This window comes from Anas platyrhynchos, chromosome 4, assembly GCF_047663525.1.
Source record: "Anas platyrhynchos isolate ZD024472 breed Pekin duck chromosome 4, IASCAAS_PekinDuck_T2T, whole genome shotgun sequence".
Taxonomy (NCBI): domain Eukaryota; kingdom Metazoa; phylum Chordata; class Aves; order Anseriformes; family Anatidae; genus Anas; species Anas platyrhynchos.
In genome coordinates, this window is record NC_092590.1 from 34,855,529 (window position 1) to 34,878,078 (window position 22,550).

The 22,550-nt window shown below is 41.8% G+C and overlaps 1 long non-coding RNA gene across 10 annotated transcripts in view; it reads right to left on the bottom strand.

The window, feature by feature from the left end:
- LOC106017547 (uncharacterized) overlaps positions 1-22,550 on the bottom strand; it is a 122,521-nt gene that overhangs the window by 39,798 nt on the left and 60,173 nt on the right. For 7 of the 10 annotated variants that reach the window (XR_011809057.1, XR_011809061.1, XR_011809054.1 and 4 more), the window contains exons 2-9: positions 22,056-22,128; positions 20,409-20,552; positions 19,064-19,127; positions 17,886-18,729; positions 17,440-17,772; positions 15,693-15,804; positions 4,166-4,314; positions 616-782 (exon numbers count right to left, since the gene is read on the bottom strand). This is a non-coding gene — a long non-coding RNA (uncharacterized lncRNA). Of the gene's footprint in view, positions 1-615; positions 783-4,165; positions 4,315-15,692; positions 15,805-17,439; positions 17,773-17,885; positions 18,730-19,063; positions 19,461-20,408; positions 20,553-22,055; positions 22,129-22,550 lie in introns of all 10 variants that reach the window. The other 3 variants (XR_011809060.1, XR_011809058.1, XR_011809053.1) reach the window with 3 other exon arrangements.

Sequence of the window (22,550 nt, forward strand, 5' to 3'; positions counted from 1 at the left end):
TTTCCAGCTTCACAACATTTTGGACCTATCTGTAAACAAGCTATCATCCCCAGTGCTTCGATTCGTAAAAGCATAGCAGAAGGCAAAGTATAAATAAATATGGCTACCATATGGTACTTCACTTTTGCCCTTGCGAATCAGGCACAATAAGCACTCTGTCCTCTGTCTGCTTTGGAAAGGCCTTGATTATTTAACAATACCTGGAATGCACTGCGTTTGCACATCAAAATTAATCTCATGCTGTGAGACATCACTCTAAATTGGAAAAAAAAAAAAAATAAATAAAAAACATATATATGTGAGAGAGAGGGAGGAAGGGATGGAGGGAGAGCTTTCCACATGTCAACACATTATTGCAAACAGGGCCGCAAGACATATGCTGCGGCATGGGGCTGGGAAGTGTGGACCTGAGGTTTTTGCTAATATTTCACTTGTATAAGAGATTCTTCTGTTTTAATAGAGAGAGAAGTGCATAGCTGAAGCTAGCAACTTGCTTACTCATCAGTTCAGAAATTTCCCAGTGTTGCTATAGATGGATGCTACTGTTTCCTTCATTAAATAAATATAAAGCCAGAACGTGCACCTGTCCAGCCGGTGCCTCTGCCCCAGGCTCACCTTGTGCTGGTCCAGCAATGCCTGCAGTGGTCCCTGGGCTCAAAGCTGTGTCCCTGCCGTGCTGCTGGTGCTGCTGGGCTGGGGTGGCAGGAGGAGGCAGCCACTGGTCTGATGGCAAAGGGCACAGATGGTGGGGATCCACGATGGGGTATTTCTGGACGAGTAGCCTGTGGGAAGAAGGTGGCATCACAGAAATTTCTGTTCGGAAAATGCTGCTCAGTTTTCCCCAGGCATGTTGCTGGGAAAGTCAAATTAAAAATTACCCACGCTTTTTAAACTCAGCCCTTGCAGGTAAATCTTGCAGGGAGGGATGGTCCTGAATGCCACTGCTGCACAGCACATTTTTCTCTGACTCCACAAGCAGAGTGGCTGGCTCTACTTAACGAGCAGCGACAGCAAAATGTCCTGATCTCTTCTGTTGGCAGCACTGCCGAGCTCCTGCACGAGGAGACACGAGCAGAGGTCTGTGCAGGTGACAGCCCCCACACTCATTAGCTCTTGGCCCTCCAACTCCTGAGCTGAAAGTGATGTGAGCTGTCACCCTCCCGGGCACAAGCTCTCAGGGACAGGGACAGGCTGACTGACAGTCATTTCCCCAGGCATCTGCTGGCAACGGATAAATGCTGAACTCAAATCTCACTGTTTTGCAGATCCTCAGGGCAGTTATGGGGTTTTCCTCCTAGTCCTGACTCTACCCACTGATCTTCAGCTCATTTTCATCCCAGTCTGCCTCTTCCATCTCCATGGCCATGCCCCTCATGCCATCCTTCAGGTGGGGCCTGGCTCCCAACCCAGCCTGAGCTGGACACCCAACCCACCCTCCACTCTTCTCCCCCTGTCCAGTCTACTCTTCCTCTCAGTTTCCCTGCCCATGTACTCCTGTTCTCTCCTGCCTCTGATCCACCTCCTTGCACAAGAGTTTCCAGCTCCCACCTAGGCCAGTGGAACCTAGCTCTCTGTCTGTGTGTGGCCGTGGCTGAATACTTCTTGTAGAATGGAGAAGAAATATTAGGAGATATATGCCTCTTATACTCATCACTTTGATAGAGATAAAGAAACTATGTTTTTCTGTTGCTTTGGTGGCTGTAGGATATACATTCCACGTTTTACTCTCCCATATATATATATATTATTTTTCATCTGGAAGGCACCATCTCATGAAAAAAGGCATATAACACAATAGAAATTGAGTGTGGGATCTCAAGGACACTCTGGAAGACTTTGTGAGTTCAGAGTCATGAAAGCCATAAATGTTAATACAAGTGGTCCACCAGAACATATTCAAAGTAGAAACAAAAAAGGATTTCCCCACTGTGGCTCGTGACTCACTACCTAGCTGTAGCCATGGTAGACAGAAGAGCATTCTTGCAAGGCTCTACAAGCCCCCTGGGACTGCGGCAATGCAGGGGAGTGAAACTGCTTCAGAACAAAACATACTTTAGGAATTAAATAACTTCGGCCCTTGTCCATAGTATAAACATCCTCTTTTTTTTCTTGTCCTAGTGGTAATGGTAAAAATGCCAGTAAAATGTAGAGGTCTCTTCAGAGGGTCTACTTTCATGTTGCAAGAAGGCTCACACAGTGCAGAGAGGATGGCTGGAGAGCAGAGAGGCCATTACCAGGGATAAGATAGACCATGCCCAGAGAAATGGCATGGAAGGACCAGAAGGGAGAGAGAAAGTGATGAATAAAAGGAAAGGATGAAAATAACATTGGACTGGTCACATTTTTGAGGGTATGATCATTTTAACCACAGACTGTCAAATAACTGACTAAGCCAGAAACACTTTGACAAACACCCCAAATACAATACTTTCCTCAGTGTTACCTTTGACTTCAGGTCTTTAAAATCTGGTGCTTTAAGAATATATGCTGAGTATGACAACACATATAGCTAGATTTCCATCATCTCCCTGAGCTGTTTTTTTTTTTTGCCTTTGAAGCTCTAATAACAATTACTGAGTGTCTTCTGAACATCTGAGCTGCTAAGTCTCACTTTACTCCGCACCTATAAGCTACATTCCACGTAAAGTCTCACTGCCTTCTGGGTTGGTGAGTGTCACCTTTCCTATTAATGTCTCCTATAGACTCCACTTTTTCTCCAGCCATTAATAACAGTGATTGTAAGAACAAAGAACTGGCCTGAATGTCATTCAGAGAGGCTCTCAGCCATGGGAGTTGTCCCCCAGCTCCATTTCAGGCATTTCAGGCAGCATCAGCGAGGGGTTACATATCTCATAGAGTAAGGACCACTGTGTAGCAGGAGTGACTTTTTTTTGGATGAGATTGCCAGGATTCCCTAGCTTAAAGAGGGTACCACCATTCTTTTTTTTTTTTAAACCTTGAATTTTCTGCATTGCCTGTTTGTTCGCTCCCTGGACACAGCCACATATACATTTTTAAGCCCTCTTGGATTTGAGACATCTTTTCTGCCTTAATCAGTAGATACTTTGCTGGATATAATTATGACCGGAAACCCTTATGTGCATGTTAACATAGTTTGAAAAGCAACTGAATATCTAGAGTTTGGGGTTATGGTTATAACTTACTATCCTCTCAGTGATTAACAGGCTATTCCACGTTTGCCCACAATTCCACTAATCTTCTTGTAAATGCCGCTCCACATCCCCAGATTGTTTTGCCTTGCTTAGCTTTAACTCATCATGGCTTTTAACTCTCATATTTTCCTGCTAGCAGTAACTTAGAGAATGTTCTTGTGTAGCTGCCACCTCTGTTTTCCATTTCCAGAACAGTTCATTTGTTAACCTCAGATTTTTGAGCAGTCCCTTGTGAAGCCACATTGGTTTTTTTCATGTTCTTTGCATATTTTTTTTTTCTCAGAGGAATTTTAATCTGTTGCACCCTAAATTCTCATTTCTTATTAGAAATCCCCAGCTTGTTTTCACACCCTTGGATTTGAGGTACTTCTTCTCATTGTATCCAGACCACTAAGACTCTGATTTAGCTAAGCAGTTAAGGATGTGCTTAATTTAAAGAATGTGTATAATCCTATCCCTGTTCAACAGCACACATATATCAACTGCTGCTCCAATGGGACAAAGGCACATGCTGAAATTTACTGTAAATTTGTAAAACTGTCTATTCCTGAAATCTAATCCTCCAGTCCTACAGCAGCACCTTCTGGCTCCTAAACAGTTTTTCTTAATTAGACAAAAGGTGATTTTGTAATACTCATTTGCTTTTATCCTTTCATTTCATGGTACTTGTTACTCTCTGACCTTTAAGATCACTGAGCTTTTTACATCCCCTAGAGAGAAGTAACCACATGTTTTACCATATTGGCATAACAGGCTATCATGCTCTTGCAAAGCAAGAGACTCTTTATACACAGTAAGCAAAATTAAGCTGACTTTCTAGACTGATAGGATTTGCATTTGTGAAGGATCAGCTGTGAAGGCTCAAACTTACACGTTTGTAAGGCTTTGTATGGATGCAGAAAATGCCCAGAGACAATATGCTCCCAGACCAGGCTTTACTTTTTTTCTGTAGTCAGGTGACTTTTTACTCTGTTGTAGAAAATGACACCTACCATGCACATAGAAACATGTTTCCATGAGATGAAGAAGCAGAGAGAGACCACACATGCCCCAGAGTGGTTGATCGTCATTTCCATGCTCTCAGTCACTGCTCCCTGCAGTAATTTGTCCCCTCCTCATTGCAAGAGTCAAATCAACTATCCTGAAAGAAAGAAGTTGTGATTCAGTACCATGGTACTGTCCTGGTGACTTCTTGTTTTCACCCCAAGCTTCAAAAACAGTCATATTTGTTCTAATAGCCAAACGCAAATTGAAAAGAAATGGAAAAGAAGTGACAAGCAAATCTTTTCAGGAATGAGCTTTGCTTTATTAATTAAAGCTGATAAAGTAAGGATAACACTTAAGAATTTTGCACCTTGAGGCAATCAAGGAAGTCTGAGTCCTCGCACTCAATCAGACTTACAGCTTCATTGACCGTCTCCTAAGAAATATGTCACTTTGCTTCTTGGCTACACTGTTGACTCAGAGTGGAACATGATTTCCAGGCAAAAGGCAGAACAGAACACAGACCTACTTGATTCCTGGCTTGGTGTTCTGTTATTGGCTTAAAAAAAAGCTTTGGTTTAATTTTTTTTTTTTTTTTTGATGTTGTTGGATTTTGGAGGGAGAGGGTATGTAATTCTGCCTCATTTTTCAGTATTATCTGTTCAAAGTATTGTGCAGCTTGATGCTATCACCCACACCCCAACAGCACTTTAGCACTTTATCACTTACTCCCTTTCAACCAGAAGAGGAATTTCTCTTGGTGTTAATAGAAGTGCAGTCAAGGGCTGCACAGGACCCCTCTGAGAAGAGAAGTACAGAGGGGTTAGTCTGAATTAGGGTTTGGGTGGTTTTTTAAACAAAAAATAAAATATTTTATTAACTTAGGAAATGATTCAGAAGAATTTGCAGTCTACAAAGCAGGGTAATGTCCTTCAGATGGTACAATTACCCAGACAACTGGAAAAACTTGCATTTGCACAAATAAGGCATAACACTGAAAAGCTGATAACAATGTAGGAAGTTACAGATAGGTATTGCTCGTCTAGGGAATAAAGGGTGAGCGTATTGCAATCAGCAGCCAAACTTGGATAACATGATATGTAACATATTAAATAAAGATGTTTAACATTTCTTCATAATAAAGTAGAGAAGTCATAAATCACAAAGTACTGGATCCTTTGGGTACCACAATTCTACAGGTCTGAAGACAAAGAGGAGATCAGGTTTCATTCTCGTCCTCATTATAATCTCTGCGTAGTAACCCTGAGGTCAGGGAGAGAGGTGAGAGTCTAAGGAGGTAAGCCTTCAATGGTGAAGGAGTGATTTTGTTTTAGACTGCTATGATTTCTTAAAAGAAGATTCTGCTGTCTGAGTAATTTGGAGCATTTTGCCTCAGAGATCTGAAATAACAGTGAAATTGGTAATACATTAAGTAATTCAGGGATTATTTTGTAACTGAGACTGCCCTTTAAATTTATCCACTTTCCCTGTAAAACGTTCCCTTCCAAGAACTAATTACTGAGTCATTCCATTCCCGTGTCATGTAAGTACTGTTTCTTTCCATTTCCAAGGTTTTTTGTGTCTGCATGCACCATTCCTGTTTCTCCACACTAGCACACTTTGGCTACTCACAGAAAGGTAGATGGGACTATTCAGACCGACTGGCCATCTTGCGTCAGAGGGGAATTAGCAAGCCCTGATAACTGCCTATTTGCTATCATTCACCTAATCATTTCCAAGTACTTCTGAGCCACGAAAGCTTTAAAATGTCTCACGCGGTTGGTATTTTTAACCTTCAGTAAGAAATGCAGAAACAGCTTAGCCACCGTGCTGTAGGTCATACAGGCAGCAACAGAGAGGGACCCCAAAGAAGCTGATACGGCTGCAGCATTCCAGCCACTAGACAACACCACCTCCTTCTGGAAAGGAAAGTCAGCAACATGGTTGTCCAATGCAGGGAAAAAATAAAATAAAATCACTGCAACTCCTTGAAAACAGTTGTGACATAGCCTTCTTCCCTAACGGGGAAATAAAAAGTGAATTGGGAAATTCACCTTATGAGTCACATGCTACGTATTTCTACATTAAAATGAAAACAATAAGGTGTTTAGAACTTGTTCTAAAAGGACGCATGAAGGGGCTCAGCTGGCCTGAAGAGCCTGTGTTTGAAGCACAATCACCGCGACTACAGAGAAACTGCGTAGGCACGTGAACAAGCTTTTTCTGGCCGATCAAGATTGAGTCTGCTTTCTGGTTAGGTTTCACAACCCATGAGGCTGTCTCTGGTACCCAGCCTAGCCAGTGCAGGGAGAGCTGTACTGAAGGGTATGTGTGAGCACCTCATCCATCTGGTCTAGTGCCACAGTGAGGAATTTTCCGAGAACACAACCTGGAGGCTGCTTTTGAAGTTTCAGACCTATGGGGAGCCCAAGTGAGCAGATTGTGTCCAGAACCCAGGACGTATGGAGCTGAGATCATTACAGTGTCATTCCTACCGTGGCGAGCACTGAAAGGAGTCCAGACCGTTATTGCATAAGAGTCAAGCGTTTTCCTGGCAGTGACAGCGAAGAATATGAAAATGTTGAAACTGAATTTATTCTCAGTTTCAACATCATCTCTCAGAAAGAGTCAACCAGCAATGGAATTTCACGGGGGAAAAGCTCCTATAAAACTAATAGCTTTTCACTCTCTCTCTGTCAGCAGATGATTAATTCCTGGTGCTGGAGGTGCATCTGAGTGACTTAGAAGAGCTCTGGAAGTCATGAGGAAGCAAGAGGGGTTTCGACAAAGGCTTAATCATTCTATTCTCAGGACTTGTTCCATCCAAATCTCCACTGAGTAGAAGCCAGCAAGCATTTTTCCTTAATAAAGGCAAAGGAAAACGTCAAGATAATCTTCGTTTGCATCTTGGGATCTCACATGAACAAGAAACTAAAGCAAGACAGATTAAAAATGATTTTTTTTTTTCAGAGTCAAGATGCCTGATGTTAAGCACCTAAATATGTTTTTTGAAACTTGTGTGTATGCTCCTGGTGCCAGAATAAACTGGCTGCTTGGGGCCTCTGAAATGTATGCCACATAGTCTGACACATTAATTTAGAGTCATGAATTTAATTTGAGTGACCCAAGTTAAAAAACTTTCACTAAACAATTCACCAGTGATTACAGGGGAAGAAAAAAGAGGGAAAAAAAAAAAAAAAAAAAAGGAAAAGAGTTCTATTTCTTCAATCTCCCTGTTCCTATTTTCTGAACAAAACAACACCCAAACACAAAACCTACTCTGAAGCCCCAGCAAACTGTTGCAGTTCTGAAAACACATTCCCCAGCCCCCTTCGCTAACTTGTGGCAGTCACTGCAAAGTAGCTCTCAATATTTGTGATACTCCTATATCAAAAATAGTGCAGAATAATGGAGAAAGAAGCAGATTTAAAGATATTTCCTGAGCAACCATTTGTATCGAGTACCTTCTAAAAGCCCTTTGCGCTAGAGCTGAGAATACAGAGAATATGAAAACATACCAGAGTGATACTTTATCACTCTCTTCAGAATTTAAAATATTAAGAATACAATATAGATCCAGCATGTATGGACATAGATTAGAATACTGTAAATTTTTATTCTATTTAAATATTTTTATCATTTTTAAATTGCCCTCCAAACATCTGGAAATTTTCTTTAAAAAAAAAAAACACAACACAGTCTTTTTAGCAAGCGGTAGAAGAGCCAAAGCTTTCTTGCCAATCAAAACATTCTCAAATACTGATTCTATTTTTTCCAAAATTTCATAAATATTTTTGAAAAATCCTCATGATCTTTCTTTCTTTTTTTCCCCAAATAGAAAAGTTTGGTTTAAACAACACTGCCATTACAGACAGAGAAAGTCCTGCTCCTGAGGGAGATATTCAACAGTCCTCGTACACATTAACCATTTTCTTTCTTCATTGCCTTTCATTCAGTCCATATGTTTAACTTCTGCAGTGGAAAAAGCAGGTGTCCCTCAGAACAAATTGCCTGAAGCATCTCTGGAGTTGCTCTATCTGACATATGATCTATACGTGGAACCTGGTTGACATGCTATGGAAAAAATAGCTTGTGATCACCTAATTAAATACTGTATAATCATGCAAGCAACCTTCACTCAGCACAGGAGGTTATACTAGGATGACTTATCAAAACCATTTGTCTTACCGAGCCTACTTCCTTCACCTTGATCTTTTTGTTGCTATATTTGGTCCCCTTTCTGCTGGTCCACCTAGAAGGTCCACCTATTTTCCCCAGGAAAAAATATTTCAGTCCTTCTGTCTGCAGACAATGCCTCCAAACTCATTTCATCATCCCATGCTTTTAGCGTGCTGTGACTTCTGATGACAAAGTTATCAATGGGACAGCTAAACAGGAACGCTTTCCAGATGGTGCAGAAGGAATGCCACAGCTCTCTTCCTCCTGCTCAACCCTTGCCCTTTCCGGAGGCAGATCTGCTGCTTCTTCTTTAACCTGTTCCTTACCACTTCACAGTTTGCATAGAAATACCCATCTCCCTCAGATTATTTCTGTCTCCTACACAGCTCAGTGGTACTGAAGCCCTGCTAGATTAAATCTCTACATTTTACTTCCTCTAAAAAGGAATTGTCTTGTCAAGAAGTATCAGTTAACCTTGGAAAATTCATCTTTGATAAACTCCTGTTTTTTTGTGTGTGTGTTGGGTTCTTTTAAGTCTATTTTCTACTTGCCTTTCTATCTCTGTTTTCTATTATTTTTTTTTTCAAATCCTTGCATACTACTGAGGTCACACTAATAAACTGCCCAGATGATTTTTTCCTTACTTCAGTGGAGTGTGTTACAGGCACTATCCCCAAGTCATAAATTGCTACCTTTGAATTAATTGAATATTGAAAATCCTTTCTACCAGACCTGCAATTTCCTGTGACAGATCTCAGACTGTTATGACATGGACGTTAGCCAGCTGCTCTTCCACCACAAACATGCTCATTTGTACTTCTATAGCTACTCCTGTCTATGTTTGTCTCCATAGTCTACCTTATAATATATAACCTCATCATAAAATTATTCTTTAGTTTGAGGTCATACTTTGGACTACATTGATCCTCATTTCTTTAACTGAGGGAAGAGGGGATTTCTTTTGCCCCAGCTTCTAAACAGACTCAAGAAATACACTCATGTTGTAAATGGTCTTGACAAATGGTCATGCATGTCTTCAAAGGGTTCAGATTGGCCACTGATGGCAAAGACCATACCCTACATTGCGTTATGTGGCAGGAAGGCCCTACATACATATGCTCCAATCTGAAGCTTTTTTTTCCCCTAGAATTGCCCCAGAATGATAATCGAAAAACATTTGGTCCAACAGAGAAATTAGAACCATTCCAACATTGATTTCAGCTACCAATATATCTGTCATTTTGACTTTTTATGTCGATAGACTGACCAGAAACCATTTCAGTGACTATCTACCTAACCTGCTGTAGCATTCCCAGAAGAGCTCCGTCTGAGTAGAAAAGCCTGGCTTGCTGACATGCCTGGGGCCAAACCTGGTATTTCTGCAGAGCACTTCTTCCTCTTCCAGTTCACCTGGAGCCTACGCAGACAGCACTGTGCAAGCGGTATAGCCCAAACCCACCCATCACCTAGCAGACAGGAAAAGTACACACAGCAAATATATGAAACGTAGAGACAATTTAATGATCATTTTATGTTTCTCATGGGAAGGGCCACAGACAGCTATTCATTAAATCCCCAAAACTGTCTTCCAAATTTTTCTGTTTGAACATGTAAGGAAGATCCTCCCTTCTCTGTCTCATTCTCCTTCCATCTTCACCATGCCAAAACCCCAGATCAAGCTGCATTTAAGCAATATACAAGGAGCAATTTCAATCCACTTAATATGTGTAACCAAATAGCTCACTACTCAGTATATTCCAAAGTTTGGGAATGCTTGTGAAGCTGCCACATAGCTTTCAGTGCAATGCAGAGCTCCGAACTGCCAAAGAAACTGGAGGTTCTTGCCATTAAATTGAGGTCCAGTGTGTCACAGAGTGCACATTGTTTTGACTAATTAGAACCTGGAAACAATTTCTTATATATTTTTTTTATTATTTTTATTTTTTGTAGAACTCGTGAGTAACCACTGAGAGACCAGATTCACTTCTCCGCATTAGTACTGAAAGAGATTTTCACAGTGGGTTTGGCCCTCGAAGAACCATCTGCCCTATGATACCATCTCCGCTCCTAATTTCCATATATTAAATTTCATTTTAAAACAGCTGAAATGCAGGATGCTTTTTTCCTCACATCACCCCTCCGAGGAAACCATTGCTTTTAGCTTCCATAAGGATTTTATGAAAGACTGAGAGAGCAAGACGTCCCCATGACAACCTCTGTAACACTGGTCAAAATGGCATATTTTTAGCCAGTGCCCAGCACATTTTATGTTTAAACTAATCACTATGTCTGTGAGCCATATTCCCGTGACAGATGCCTAATTTGGCAGCTACATGACAGTGTTCCCAGGTGCTACATGCTACAGCAGAGCTGGCAGCAGGCTTTTGTGTCAGGACCTTCTTGGCACAATCACCTCCAAGTGCTCCATCCCTCTAATGATTTTGATTGCCTCTCTCTGCATCTTTTCTAATTTCACGATGTACTTTTGACGAGAGCTACACAGCCTACTTGAGATGCAGCATCAAGTGGGAATTTGGTCAGAGTGAAAAAGGGAGCTGACTTAACAGCTTTGTGAAGTAAAGTAGTTGTAAATAAGCATGTGCGAATGTGAATGCGCTAATACATTTGTCAGAGCTTGCTTCTCTCCTGTTGTTGCAACCACTGCAACAGAGCATGTTTTTTTGGATTGGTAAGGTATACCTTCTGATCATGAGCTGTACAATCCTAATGACCAAACAAACCAAACTGGGTCAGTTTAATCCCTTGAGCTCTTCTCAGACAGGCTTCCTGATTACAAAAAATAAGTAGGGCAGCACCTCTTCACTACGAAAAAGACAGAGGAGTCATAAATGAGCATACAGAAGCCATAGGCTAAACTGTCTTATTAAAATGTGGTAAGCCTGGCTAACATGCATTATCAAGCACAGCCATCCCCCAGTGGCCTCAGGCGTCCTGGAAAAGGGATGCCAGTGGGCTTCTCCTCCCACGGTGCTCCCCACCTCCCCTCGCCAACACCCGTCTGAGGGTACAGGCAGGGCTTCAGTACAGCTAGAGGGACAGACCCAGATGGCAGTCAGACACACCAACCCTGTGGTGAGGCAACCTAACTACAACTGCCACCAGGCAACTACAAGAGAATACCCAAAACAAAACCTTTTTTATTTTTTTCCCCTTCTGGCATGGCAGTCTATATTTTGTGAAAAACTGGTGATTTGCAGGGCAAGCAGACAGGTTTTTTTTGGTCAAAAACACAATCTTTTTTCAAAAAGTGGGTTTTAGTGAAGAACATTTGACCAAACCTTCTTCCAAGTTCCTGCTCATAAAGCCTGTCTCTCTCTCATTGCCCCTGGACTCACATATGCCAGAGACTTGTGACTTGGAGCCACCTCTCACACTGCTTTCTAGCTTTGGTCTTGTCAGCAGAGAGGAACAGAGATATGCAAAGAGAGAGAGTAGACAGAAAAATAGAACCCTTTAAAAAGAAAAAACAAATAATGAATCCACACAGGCAACTTAGAAATGAATTACTATAAAATGATACTGACAGATGTCCTCAGAAATAGCCCATGGTGGGGAACTGGCTAGTCGTACAGAGCTGGCTCTCCTTAGTCCCAACTATTGAGCTGTTTTGAAGCTAAAATTGCATGAAATATTTTCCTAACTTTACTTTTCCGTGTATATAATAACTATCCACACCACAAGTGTGTTTCACAATTGCAAAATGGGAAGAGGAGATATACACAAGACACTCTGTATTAAAATGTGATTCATGCTATGAAAAACAAATGAGAACCCTGGATCTGACCTAGTTGTGAAGTAATTTCAAGTGATAATAAGACACCAATGATGAATTTGTTAAATCTGGAGTACATGTGGAACTCATCTGAAGCCTAGAGCCCCAAAATAAATACACTAATTTCAAAAGTGATGCAATGTGACATTTGGCCCATAAGCAACTTGCAGAGGACAGTCTAGCCTGCAATTATATTTTTTGTAGACATAAGTTTGGGAAATTTTTAATGCATATTAATATTTCTTGTTTACATATTTGTTCAGTGAGACAGCATTCTCTTCCCCAGTTTAGAGACAGCAGAAGCCACACTGCTGGGTATAGTAAAGTATCTACCCTGTGTAGATGACACATAGTGTATGAGTCTTTTAGCTCAGAATAAAGACAAAGGCAAAAGCCTGGCTTTATGCACATGATAATTATTATGAATCAATCTAACATTTCTAATATCATGTTCAAAAAATGGCTCAGTCCAATCTGTACTATACTTGCATTGTCAATATGTCCATAACAGGCCTAAAGCAGTTAATCATCTGAAATCTTTTCCAGCACTGCATTTCTATGATTTCATCCCACCAAGTATGTGCTGCCTTGTTCTGAATCAAGCTCCAATGTGCCCAGCATGTCCTTCATAGATTCTGTCTAATCTCTTCTTGAAAGACCTCAGTGACAGCAATTCGGCTACTTCCCAACAAAGCCTGTTCCAAAATCTAAGCCTTCTGGATATGTCTACACAGTATCTCTGTTTTACATCTACTACATATTTTGTATTTATAGTTCTTTGTAGTTCTTTGCAATATTCATTACTTGTTTTTATGGACATGATTTTGCAATAATTTAGCCCATTCTCTTACACTGAGTTCTGCCTATTCACTGGGTAATGAACTTATGGCTCTAAGATGGACTTTTTTATCCTGTTCCCAGAGCTAGGAGCATACAAGTCGGGAGCAGAGATGCTGAGCTTTGAAGGACTCTGGTGGACCTGGACATATGTGCTTCTGGTCAATGAGACTCATCTATACATAAAAGTTATTTCAGAAGAAGGTAGAGCTTGAACCAAAATTATTCTCGGATAACTCTTTGACTAGGCAAACCTTTGGTGGCTAAAATAGAATATCAGTTTGCATCAGTTAGTTTTCAAGAGGAGGAAAGCTAGATGCATCCTCCTCATCATCAACAATATAATTTACTGTCAGTCTGCTTGCTGCCAGTTCTGTTTCTAAAAGGTTTTAACTTTATATAACTCAAGAACATTTGTCTGATTAAGTTAACAGAAACTTTGGTCTCATTGTGTAGCCAGCAGCTGAAATACATGAATATTGCCATATAACATAGATAATGTCTAAAGTTGAACCATTTTCTATTCCTTAGTTTTTACTTTGTCTCCACAGCATTGCTTCTTTTCTTTCCCATAGCCTAATATTAAAGGTAAGAGTTAAGCTGTCCTTTTATGCCAAACACTGACAATTTGTCAATAAAGGAGGAGGAACACAGATTTACTAGGGAGGCAGATGACAGACTCTAAAGTAGTCTGACAATAAAAGAAGAAAATTCTAAATTTTCAAGGACTTTTTGGAAAGTTATTTTAGATGGCCCAATGCAAAGAGAAATCAGGAAGCAGGAGGCATATGTTGCATTGCAGACATTCACAGCACAAGGCAAGACAACAACCTAAGGGCAATGAGAAGATTTTTATACTGCTGAAGTGATTCACAAGTCCTCCAGTAAAATATTCCATGTCAGGACAAGAGCCTGACTTGTTGGCCTCTGCTGATTCATACTCTTTCAAGTTAACACTGAAGACAAAACAATTGAAAACAAAGTTTTGACAGGTAATTAGATGTAAACCTATGACTGTCTGGCCAAAACCTCATGCAACTCTTACTAAAAAAAATAAATAAAAATAAATTACTCCCTTGCATTTACCTTTCTCTCTGCAAATAATAATACTGCTGAGACTTAAATTCTAGATAAGCTTGTGGAAGGGTTTTCAGACTAAATTCACCTTTTTTGGATATTCAAATGCATGATATGTAATGAACGTGGGACCTACCTACACTAAAACTCTCAGGAAAAAAAAAAAAGTCCATTTAATCTTAATTAAGTAACTTATAGCAATCATTTTCTTATGAGTGCTTTTCGGAAATTAAAACCTGTCTGAAAGAAATGTTTCTATTGATTTCATAAATCAGGAGACACTTTAACTTTAACATCATCTCTGAAGACTTGCCATGCCTGTAATCAGCCCTTGTCAGTAAAAAAAAAAAAAATTCCCTGCCCACAGATACTTGATAAACACAGCCATTATAAATATGCAGTTCTATATTTACAAAGAACTTCACACAAGACAAGTATTGTGTTGCTCCATCACCCCATGAAAATTTCTCTGTTCTGGAAACATTAATATTTCCTTCCTATAAAGAATATCTCAGAACAAATTATAATTCCAGTCCAGATGAAGTTTCAGAACAACCAGATTTAGCACTAAAAGGGCTGAGGAAAGGCAAACAGTATGTTTCACCCTCATCTATATCAAGTCTTTTTTATTGTAATTTAGTATTGTACAAAAAAAACAAAGAATTTAAAAATCTGATGTGCAAATTATATTTCCATCCATACAAAGACCACTTTACTTTGCCAGAAGAGTACAAAGAAGACCAGGTAAATGAAAAGTAGCCCAGCATTTATATATGAAGTCTATCTCCTTTTTTCTTGTCAACAGGATGAAGCTTCTAAATAATACCGCAAGACACATTTTTATAACACAAAGCCCACGTGCATGCCTGTCTCTACATAGTTGTTTGCATTTCTATTATTATGACATATACAGGGGTAAGAGTCAACATCTCACATGCAAACATCATCCTCACATCCTCAATTACAGGGATGTATGTTTAAAAACTGGCCTGGGCTCAGTATTACTCTCTGGATCTCCACAATTACTACACCAGAACTGCAAGCCGCGTCTCAAGGTCACCACTCTAAACCACTTCACTGCGTAACATCCCCACAGCTACCAACATACCAAAGACCCCACCGAGAGGGTGCAAAGAGGCTCACATTAGTTTAAATTTCATAGGCGTTTTCTGCAAGATCTGCAGACCCGTTGTGAAGTCCAGAAAGCACAGAGTGCCCTGAAGCAGGACAACTACCTAGCAATGTGCACTACCCTCCCAATGGGATGGGATTATCCCCTCCCAACACAACCTCTTGCAGGAGGCCCACTGGAGCAGGACTCGAGCTGCCCTGTCCACACTGGGACTCCTCACAGTGCTTCCTTCTGCCTCACAGGCACAGCCACCACGAGGTGGACGGACTTTGCACGTGTCTAATAAGTCAACATTATGATGGGAAAAGTTCACCCAATGCCAAGAGCTCCAGCAAAACTGTATAACACTTCATTTGTGTGCTAAAAGCTCATCAGGGATTTAAATGAATTAAATCCTTGTGCACAAGAGAAAGTTAACTCTTGCTGAGGAAACATTTTTTATCAGTAGGGCAGAATTAGATAGGATATAGTTCTTTGAGTGCAGTTTCATATGAATGAAAATAAATGACTGACATACCATGTCTCTGAAAGTTTCTTTTTCATAATTTATTTCTTCTCTTTTGTTTTATGAGCACACAGTGCCACCAGGGTCTTCTTTTTCTTCTGGGTAGCAAAACCAAAGATAAATTCTAAAAACAGAAGAGATAAATAATATTTCAGAACACTTAAATTCAAGGCTCTCTCTCTGGTTTGACTTGAAACAAACAAATAAATAAATAATAATAATAAACTTGTTACGAAGTACAGTAAAAGTTTGCCAAGTCTCTTTAATGACCCAGAAACTGATTATGATGTACTGAATTTTGCAAGTTTGTAAATCTGCCCACATGCACGACCACAAAACAAAGTGTTAGGACTGCTACCAACAGGATTTTTGTGCAAAATTACTTAGATCCCATGGCAGAGTGATTCCTAGGGAAATTTTTTGGTGGCTAACTGGATGACACCAACAGCATATAAATCAATTATTTGTAGACACCACCAGATGCTCCTTCAGCGGAAGATTTCTGCCAGGCATGCTGCAGAGGACTCCACTGTCACCCTCGGCTCTCAGAAAACCATGGTGAGACCAGAGGGCTGCCACCTCCTCTCACCTCTGTACTCATCAGTATAATTGTGTATGAAAATAATTGTCTTTGTATGCTCCCTTATGGAACAGAGCAGGACAAAGTCAGGAAAGTTGCTCTCAGACATATCATCCTTGTTTTTCATTAGCACAAGACATAAGCAGGACCTAACCCAAAGTCATCACAAGCCAACTGATATCCATCCACTCAGTTCCCTGGGCTTTTGAGTGGGACTGAAGACAGAGTAGCACAAAACACAGCACCATTACTTTTCACACACCAGTACACCTACAAGAGGTCACAACTCTTTTAAAGACACTCTTGCTGTGTCTACCAAAACCAAGGGGTCTTAACCATAAGATAGGACTGAATTTGGAGGGAAACCAGTTGGAAAACGAAATTATATTTGCTATTGAAAATCCATCTTTGCTAACCAAGTTTTTCTTGCTTTCTTATTTAAGTGTTTTGTGTTTCCCTTGTCAGGAAGCACCAGACCTTGGGAACGGACATGCCCTTGGGTAGGCTCATGATTTGTGATGTTATTTCTGCAGCCTCTGCAGGTCTTCTTGACAAATTTCTGTCTGAATTGCACTCCTTTCTAAAAGAAATACGCTTCTAAGTCAGTCAGGGTTTACAAATATCTCACCAAGTCAAGTGAAGTCCAAGTGGGTGAAAGGCAGTTTTATTTTCCTGCTATGAATTTTTCAATCACACCTATTTTTATGTTAGCAGGGGAAACTGCTGTGATTTAATAACTACAAGCCATTTAACAAACATGAACTCAAACAAGCACTTGTAAAGAATAAAAACAAATGCTTCACTCCAAAAGGTATGTTTTCCTTTCAAACATGTCTTCCGTTAGAATAGAAACATAAATTTAACTGATTTTTACATGATTTTATTTTTTTTTTTTTAACAAAAAGTTATTCCCTCCCCCCCATCCCAGATGGCTAGATGTTGACTCAGTGCAAGGAACTTGGGAGGTTATACAAACAAGAACCTAGTTTGACAATCCATTATAACTTGGCTAATACCCCTCTGTTGCCAATAACCAAGTCTCTGCTAACACTTTCATTCCTTTCTTTCTTATTTTTTGCTGAGTACATTGCGCTCTGCTCAGCTGAATCACCAGAACTTCTTTTCTTTTCTTTCAACAGGGCCCTTTCTTTTACAGCCTCTTATGGGAAAAATACTTACTTCTCAAATGCAGCACTTGAAGGGGTTTGCTTCTTGCAGGTGAATTTGCAGAAATGTCGATTTTAACAGCGGTGGCAGGCATGGTTTTCCCTCTGCTCCCCCACTTCCAAATGGCAGTACCGAGCAGGGAACTGGTGCCCAGCTGTGGCACCCAGCTCCGCACGTCTGCTCCCCAGCACTGCTTGATCAAAAATCCCAAACTGCAAGCTGATTTTGACAGAGATGCCAAAGTCCTGAGTCTGCCTTATACATAGTGCCTCAGTCGTAGCGGAAAACCTCCAAACAAAACAATCCTGCTAATTCAGACTTCCTCATAGGCTTCTTTATGGAGACCTGAAATACAATTTTTAAAGAGGTATTGTTGTGTTGTTTTATTGTTTTTGTTTTTACTTATTATTATTTTTGGTTTACAGGGAGGGGGGCACAGCATCAGCCTGCTGGCTCACCTTCTCCAGAACCTGAATCCAGGTTCTCCTGGGGGAAGCCTTGGGATCCCATCCAAACCCGTGGCAGCACAGCAAAACAGTCCAGCCATTGATTCACAAGCCGCATGGCCTCGTATGGAGAACACACAGTTCCACGCTGGCACCTGCCTGTCAGTCTAGGTGGCTCTGGAGAGGCTTTGGCACGGCTGCCCCACGCAAAGGACAAGTTCCCAGGGTCTGCCACCCCAGGAGCCGCGTCTGCAAAGGAGCCCGCCGGGGCGCTCCAGCCCAGCAAAATCCAGCTTTGTGGTCTGGAAACCTCCAGAACAGGCTCTCTAAACATATGGTGTTATTTTCACGGCACTTGACATTCTTCTAGGATAGTTCAAATGGTACATTCATGTTCCCAAAATTATGTCACTGCTTTCTGCATTTAATGGCTATAGTTAATCATCGCTCACAGCTCTCCCCTGTTCCTCTTCCCCTGTGAGAACACCGCGAGACGCCTCCAGCTGTGCATACTTCACCCAGGGCTGCTTTGCACACTTTCTTTGCTCCCACTCTTGTGTCATCCCACGGGGCTTGGGACTCATGAAAAAACATGCAGTGGTGGGGGCACATGAGCCCTGCACCTGCCAGGCAATGCATTCCCCCATGCCAATCTCCAAAGCGTGTCAGAGCTGTGCATCTATCAGCGTGCCTCATCTCATGCTGGGCTAAGGTAAGTAAAGCTTGGCAGGTTTGCATTTCCCCGCAGAGTATTGCTACTGCAGGCGGGAGTCCCTCCCAAGCTGATGAATGATGACTTCTCCCGGCTGGGATCTCTTTGATGGAGCAGAGCAGGACTGAATAAATAAACTCGCCTCTGTGGGAATCAAAACACTTCTGAAGATTTTGTAAGCTGAATACAGGAGCAATGGTAACATTTTGAAGAGATCCTAGATGTCCAATGGAGGAGCTTTATTTATCGGAGAAGTGGCTTAGGAGCTCTGAAGCTTATTCCTACCAAAGCCCTCAGATGTACAGTCTTAAATTCCTTAAATCCCTACAGTCCAAATGGCAGGAGGGGCAGCTCCCAGACACACCGGTGGTGCTGGGGACCACACTCCATGGGGCTATCAGCCTGACGGGATATGCTCCTAACTGCATGGGCAGAGCAAGTGCAACTTCTGCTGCAAAATAAACCAAAAAGGACCTACCTTGTGAGGCACCTCTGGCACCGTGGAGAAGGAGAAGGGTCCAGCTTTGGATGGTGAGAGCATCCTAAAGGGTAAAGAAAGCAGTGGTGGAGCCAAGTGGTCAGGGAGCCAGGAGACGTGGAGGGAGCCAGAGGAGAAAGCAGCATCCAACTCAGCAAATCCCTTAAGCATGTGTTTAAGTGCTTTGCTAAATCAGGACCGCAGGGTGTCCACACGGATGGCCCTGGCTATCTCGGGCTATCTGCTACCACCCCACGAGGGCAAGAGGGGCAGCTCGGTGCCCTACAGCGACGGGTGGCGGCAGGTGAAGACAGCGTGGGGATGTGAGCAGAGCCCACAGCCTGCTGTAGCAGAGATGGTCTGCATCCAGAGGGCTGGTCCTCAGAGCAGTTCACTTCTGTGGGCAGTCACATTGAGTTATTACCGTGCGGTATCTTTTCCCTTTTGCCATGTATTTTGTGTGTGTGTGTGTGTGTGTGTTTTTTTTTTTCCTTCCACCCCCCAAGGTTGTTTATTTCAAATTTCCCATCTCCACTGTCGATGGTGGAAAAGCCGTAGCCTACATGTGTTGTGCAGATCCCTGGGCCCACCTCCCCCCTCCAAGGGTTTCAACAACAACTGGTTGTTTTCTGTACAGCAAGAGGGATTACAGCCCTGTGGTATCTTTCCGCATTCTTTGAAATCTTCCCCTCTCTCAGGGGAAGAATCTGTTTCTGATGTTAATGTGGTGCTACGTGTTTGTAAAGCATTCTGGTCCTGCCTGCTGTCACCACAACAAGATGATAAATTAAGAGTTTAATTTCAGTTTAATTTGCACATGCAGATTAACAAAGGCAGAGGACAGGGCAGGGAAGGACAACTGCAACACTAATATCTCTGCCTCACTCGCTTCACTCGTGTGTGTCTCTGGGGGCTGTAATTGCTTTGTCCTAGTGTTGATACACAAAAAGCAAGAAAATTGAAGATTTAGTAGAGTCGGTATTATTTTGACCCAGATATTATGGAAGGAGAGAGTTTAGGGAAGACTTCTTGGCAGCAGAGCTAATGCAAATCCTTCCCATTGGCTTTAAGTTTCTCCCCTTCACTCAGTGCTGCAGAAAGCACCATGTGCTGCCTTTCTGAGGTACGCCCCTCAACCTCATTGCTGAAGGGTGGTAGATAAACAGCTACCCCAGTGCTGAGTGGATGGGAACACAGATGTCAGCAGGCCCTCACAACGTGGGCATGAGCCCTCCCAGTGTGCTCAGAAGGAGACAACCCTGCTGTTGCTGAAAGCACACTGGTCTCCAGCCCCACAGCCCATGGGGAGCTGGGAGGACACTATACCAGCCATGGTCACACTCACGGTTTCCACGTGGAGAGGTGGCCTCATGGTTCTTCTCAGGCATGACCTTTGTGGAGGCGAGCCAGACTGAGGCCTTGTGGTGACTCCTTTTGAAAGCAGCTCTGTGTGTCCACTTGCCACACAGAGGAGACCCCAGTCCCAGGTCTACAGCAGAGAGGAACAAAAGGGTGTGAGGAAGAAGAGGAAGGGCTCTGACAGCAGAAGGTGCAAGGCAGCCCGTAAGACCTTAGGAGACAGGGTTGCCTGAGCCCTCCTCCAGGTTTCATCCCCAGAGTGGTGGCTTTGGCTCTTCCCCTTTCCCACCAGACAAGGTGGTTGGGATGCTCCTCAGCTTGGGTGGAAGCAGAACACGGCAGCCAGGTGCTGAGCTGCTGTGTAGGCCCCACACCACACCTCTTAGAAGGAAGAGATGAGGCCAGATAATGTTGTAAAGAAAAGGACCAGAACAGAGACCCCTCGGATCTCAGCACGACAGCTTAAATGGACCAAAGTGTTAAAAATGGAGGAGCCACGTCTTGGTTGCAATGTATAAAAACTGTGCTAGGCATCAGGAACTTTTCAAAGAGTGTTAATTTATAGATGCTTTTCTAAGGAGGACAAGTGAGTATATTACTTTTCTTTTAAAGTGCAGCTGAAACAGCAAACCACACACACACTGTAGGTTTTATAACCTTGCTAATTTTCCATAAGTCTTGGGAGCTATTGGTGGTAACTATAAAGCTATTTTGTTTCAAGTGAAGAAGAAAAAGAAAATTAAAAACAAAAGGGTTTGTTTTCAGAGAACAACTAATAGCTGAAATAAAGAGGTATCGACTGATCTCCACAGAACGGCCAGCAATAGCAGGGAGATTATTGTATATAATTTACTCAGCATTCAGCTCAATGAATTGGATTTTTAATCTTACTCCCATCCATATCAATGGGAATACTGGACACAAAGTGTGCAGGGACAAATGACAACCTAAGGAAATGCCAGATGAATCAGTAACCATTTTGGCTGCATGCAGAAAATCTGTAGCCATCAGAAGAAAGATCCTGGAAGTATTGCACTGGATGAGGTACTTGCATGGAGAGGAATCAACTCCCAGCTCTGCAACACATTTCCTTCCTTTCATATTCCTAGTTGTAACACAGGCAGCTACAATATAAGTTAGTGAGGTGTGCGGGAAATTCAGATACTGCTCTATGGAGGAGCATGTAGATACCTAGACTTAAATCCTCATCTTCTGTTCCCATCACCACCTAAAGCACCTACCAGCCATTTTATTTTGTGCCAGCTCTCAAGGCTTGGAATGATGGTTTTGTCCCACAGGAGAGGAAAACAAAGTTTGGCATGGCATCATGCCAAAATTGCTCAGCATCAGGGTACAGCATAGAAGACTTTAGTCCATGTTCCAGTTTTACCAGCAGTAGAGGAAGCTTTTGATTTGAGTCGAGAAGAGCAGAGCTCTGACTGCAGGTTTGCATAACTACCTGTACAAAAGGGGTGGAAGCAGCTTTCTCTGCAACTGAAACATTTGCAGGGGGCATAAAATGAAGATATTCTGACCAAGTTCTAACCACAGTCTACATCATTTAAGAAAATATTTTAGCTGTACCTTAACATGAGACAGGAGGGGAAGACTGCACAGAAAGGTTTAGATTTACCTTTAACAGACTGAAAATGGAACTGAAGATTTTCTCTCTTCCACTTCTCTGCACTTTTGTTTTTGCGCAATGGCTTCAGAAAAAAAAAAAAAAAAAATTAAAATTAAAATTAAAAAATCACTGTCAAACCCCTATGGAGGTCCAAAATGCTGTTCATGTTCCAAAATCACTGGGAGAGCTCACATAATAAAATATTTGTTGGAAAGGCACCAGGGCATATTAAGTATAGAGAGGCAGCCTTAACTCTCACTTTCCATACTTTCATTTGCCTGAGTCAGAACCTTAATGTTATTTGAACTATACCCATATTTTGGATTTAATGTAAAGCATTTCTTCACCTACACAACACCATTTTTTTTTTAGTCCCACGTGTTATTATCTCATTAGTTGAGTTATTTTAGCTTCACTTAGCTTGCAGGTGATATTGCCAATTTGCTACCTAGTCATAAAACTATGTATCCTTTTATTGTCATTGGAGTTTTACAAAATATGTGC